The sequence below is a fragment of the Myotis davidii genome, unplaced genomic scaffold, assembly GCF_000327345.1.
Source record: "Myotis davidii unplaced genomic scaffold, ASM32734v1 scaffold609, whole genome shotgun sequence".
Taxonomy (NCBI): Eukaryota; Metazoa; Chordata; class Mammalia; order Chiroptera; family Vespertilionidae; genus Myotis; species Myotis davidii.
In genome coordinates this window covers 888,289-892,986 of record NW_006300164.1, presented here as the reverse complement: position 1 = coordinate 892,986, position 4,698 = coordinate 888,289, and positions in this window count along the sequence as shown.

Here is a 4,698-nt window from a genome sequence, read left to right as displayed (position 1 = left end):
GTCCTGTCGCCGCCCTCACAGCGGCCTCGGGACGCGGAGAAAGGATCTCATTAAGCGCAGAGACCTAGACGGAATCAGGAGGGCCCGTGGGAGGAGCTCGCGGGTGGCGTCAACGGGATAGCCGTATGGGCGCGTCAGCTCAGTGTCGCCCCAGCTCTTCCCCAACATCCGCTTCCGGTCCGTCCCACCGGCGCGGGAGCTCGGGCCTCCCGGGGGCCCCCGCTCCCGCTGTGTCGGGGCTCCCGGGCTCCCCTCCGGAACCGGTGGTCTGTCTGCCCCGATCGCTCGATCCCACAGTCACCCCGTTGCCTTGGGTGTCAGGCTGTTGGGAGACGGGTAGCCTTGGCCCGAGCTTTGGGAATAGGGGGCGTCCGTGCTGAACCCCGCGAGCCTTTGTTTCGGCCCCCGGCCGGACTGTGTTGCTAAAAGCGTCCAGCGGTTGCCCCGACTCCCCGGACCCTGCCTCCGCACGGGCTGCTCTGCCTTGGGCCTGCGCCCCCCCAACCTTCCACCCCCCACCCGGGACCAGGCCGCCTAGAATCTGACCTTTGGCCCTCGCTCTAGAGAAGTCTCCGAAAAGTGGGGTCTCAGTTATTTAAGTATTTTAAGGCCGCCCCTCCTCCAGGAACTCAGGTTTGAAAGATGAGGCCACGCTTCAGGGGCATGTTTCACTAAACGGACAGATCTAACCCTAAAGCAATTCAGAATGCAGTGGCCACTGAGGGGAACCTTGGAGATTCCCAAACTTTTTTTTTCTTTAATTGATTCTACAAAGAGGGGGTGGGGGAGAGAAATGTTGGGGTCCAGCCCCAGCAGGTCCAGGGGTTCCCAAAGGTGTGGACGGAGTCGGCGAAGAGGGAATGACAGGGAGACAGCGTTCAGATGTCCAGCATAGCCAACTTCTCTCTTTATTGTCCTGTTACATCTGTATTTATACCAGTTGATTTTAACCCTATCCCTTGGGAAACAACCTTTCTTGGAGATGTGACCTTTGTTAAAACACATAGTTCTAAGAAGGGGAGCAAACATGTTAAGAACAGTATGCCATGTACGCCAGGTCCCTTGAAACATACACTGTGCAGATGTTTCTTCCCTGCAGCGACTGTGTCAAGCAGCAAGGATGGACCAGCCTCCGGCAGAGAAACATCAATTGGCTGCTTCCCCAACTGGGGACGGAACCCACACCTGGACATGTGCCCTGACTGTGAATGGGACCTGTCCAGCACTCAGGACAACCTCCAACCACCTGAGCCACATCGGCCGGAGCCCGACTGACTTTCTTAAAAGCGAAGTGGACAATAAGGGCGCTGAAACTGGCAGTTGAGCTTTTAAAGGGGGCGAGGGGCCTGGAAACAGACCCTCCTCTCCCTGCTCCCTCGACTCCAGCCTCAGGTGCCGTTCTCCGAACTTAAAGTCACCCTTCCGAGGGTCCCCACCGGCCTGCGGTTTCCTACACTCCCTGCACTGGCGCTGAACAGCCAGCCATCACCAGAAACCCCGTGGTGCCCCAGGAGCCTCACAGACTTGCCGAAGGGTCTGACGTGGACATTCCGACCACCAGCCGGGGCTCCTGGTCTGCGTCAGCCAGTTCACTTGCTCGTCTGTGAAGACGTGCTGAGCATCGGAGACGTGTTGTAACCATCCGGAAAGGGATCGAGAAAAACAAGCCTTGTCCGGCTGGCGTGACGGTTGGTTGAGCACCATCCCCTGCCACTTTGACCCCAAGGAAGGGCACGTGCCCAGGTTTAAACACGTTGATGGGAAAATCCGAGAGGCCTGGCTGAGACCCCCGGGAGCAATCCCAGCGGCCTTTCCCGGAGGCTGGGGATCGGAGCTCAGGTCTGACTTGCAGCCGGAGCCCCAGGAACCCGTGCGTGACTGTTATCGTCGACCTCAGCTGTGGGTGTTTTTTTGTTTTTGTTTGTTTGTTAATCCTCACCTGAGGATAATTTTCCATTAAATTTTACAGAGTGGAAGGGAGGGGAGGAGAGAGAGAGAAACATCAGTGAGAGAGACACATCAATTGGTTGCTTCCTGCATGTGCCCTGACCAGGGTGGGGGGATGGAGCCTGCAACCAAGGTATGAGCTCTTGACCTGAATTGAACCCAGCACCCTTCAGTCCGAGGTCTGATGCTCTATCCACTAGGGCTGACCTCATGTGGTTTTTAAGAAAATTCTGGCCCTGGCTGGTTTGGCCTAGTAGATAGAGCATCATCAGTGTGTGGACTGAAGGGTCCTGGGTTCAATTTAGGTCAAAGGCACATGCCCAGGGATTGGGCTCGATCCCCAGTAGGGGGCGTGCAGGAAGCAGCTGATCAATGATTCTCTCCCTCTCTGACATCAATAAAAATATATTTAATAAAATAAAAGGCCAGCATGGAGTGGGAAACCATGTCCACTGCAGATTTAATTTGGCAAGCGGCTTGCTCGCATCCAAGGTGAGGCACCTGAAAGAAAAAACTGTTAAAGTTCCTCCTTTCGGTCCAGCCAATGAAGGCCCTATCCAAAACCCTAGTTTCTACCATGATGGCAGAGCCCAGACACTGGAAAGGGACTGCTACGAACGTAAGCGCTTCAGGCACCCGCAGCCCCAGCCAACCTCCTCCTCCCCAGTTCCTGGTGACGGGCTCAAGCACCACAGGCTCTGGCCCGCCCTCTTCACCTGCTCGGAGAAACCACCCTGCAGATGGGAGTCCCCTCCATGGGTGTGAGAGCCCCCCCCTCCCCCCGCAAGAACGAGCGTTACAACAGGGCCCAGCCCTGACTTCCACGCCCTCCGCAGGGACTTCGCCTCTCCTGTTCCGCCTGCTCGCCTGGCCCGCACTCACCCCATGACGCCCTTTCCTGTTCCCGAACCAACTCTGGTTGGTGAGGCGACACCCGTCGATTCTGCTTGGCGGCCGACAGAACGCTGCTGCGGGAGGAAACGGAGCGCAGCCGCCCCACGCTCCCCGTCCCAGGTCCCGCCAGGCGCACGCCGCCCTCGCCCTGCGGGTGCTCTGGTGGGCGTGCCCTCGCCCTGCCGGTGCTCCCAGTGGGCGTGCCACAGACCGGGGCTGGCAGTGGGAGTGGGCACGGGAGGGCTGTCCTCTCGTCACCACGGGCATCGACCCCGAGGTGGTAGGCCCTCTGGCCGAGGCTGAGACCTGCGATGCCAGACGCCCACAGGCCCGGCCAGCACTGCCTGCTCTGCCCGCCTCGCTGGGTTCCCTGTTGCTAAGCAGGCCAGGCCCTGACCCAGCACCTGCAGTCCCTCCCACCCCTTCCGGTGAGCCTCCATCCCCCCAGCCCAGTCCCCACCTCGTCCTCGGCATGTGCCTTGGTCCCCAAGCTTTGCTCTGCGAGGCACCCCTTCCCGCGGACCAGCACGCTCGCGCCCATGCTTGTGCGCCCTTCCCGCTTCCTCCCCAGGAAGCCCTCCTCAGCCCAGCCTTCCTGCCCTCCAGCCTCTGGCTTTGAGCCCTCCTAGGGTTTGCTAGGGGGGCAGCTATGGGTGGGGCCCCCGGTCCCCCCACCCTGGGCCAAGCTCCCAACGCCAGGGCTCCCACAGCTCGCTGTTGCCCCTTGGCCAAGCTGGTCAGGCCCAACAACAACAACTGATTGCCTGGGGGAGCTGGGACTCAACTCGACCCCCAGCTGGTTCACCCCGAGAGGTCCCAGGTGAATGCACTAGGACTCCCTGGGCCCTGGCCTCCCTGCAGAAGGGTTTAGGGGCCCCATGGGAACCGCTGCTGCCGTCCGCCATGGGGCTCCCCTAGGTAGGAGGGCAGGCTGATACCCCGATGGCCAAGCTACTGCAACAGAATAGGCCCTCACCGGGGAGTCTGGTGGCTGTGGCTTGGCCTGCATGGCCCTGGGCGAGTTTGTGGGTCTGTGGGCAGGGGCTGGGGTCAGGGGGGCCAGGCCCTGACCAGGTGGTCCTCTGGGCCCTCCTAGTGGCTGTGCAGCTGACCTCGCCTCAAGATGGCAGTTCAGGGAGTCTGGCCCCCAGCTCTGCCAGTTTCTCAGCTCAGCAAGCAGCCTGGCTCTTGGCTAGACTGGTAGCCTGTGGGGCTCCCCGAGTGGAGTGGGGGGTCCTGCTGTCCCCAGAGGGACCCCTCCCATACTGTCTCAGGCCAGGAAGTCTCAGGCTGTTCCCCACCCGTCCTGGAGAGGAGAGCAGGTAAGGGGAGCAGCGGGAGCCCCTGCCAGGGAGACAGCTTCAGGGCAGCTCACCATGAGTGACCGCAGCCAGCGCACGACAGCTCAGCTCAGAAGCACCAACACCATCTCTATGTAGCTTGGTGGGCAGGTGGGGGCTGTGGCCTCCTTGTCCACAGCCCACAGAAGGGTTAGCCGGCCGGGAAGGTGGGTCAGAGGTGCCCAGAGGGTTAGAAGCCCAGGCTGGGGGCCCGGCTTCAGAGGGAGGCGGGTCCGGGTGATACCTGGCCGGCCGCTGTGTCCAGTGGGCGCTACAGCGTGCAGAAGGGGCCTGTTTCATGGCGCTTGGGCCTTCGCACGCCCTGGATGACCACTCCGGGCGCCGAGGGGAAGCTCGCGTTATAGCCATCCTCCACGTGGTAAGCGGCGGGGCCGGGGCTGCGGGCTGCAAAGGGCGAAGGCAGGAGCCCATGCGGCTACGCGCCGGCCGCTGCCCAGGTTCCCCGCCCCCCGCTCCCCTCCGGGGTCTCCTTACTGGAGTTAACCCAGGAGGCAAA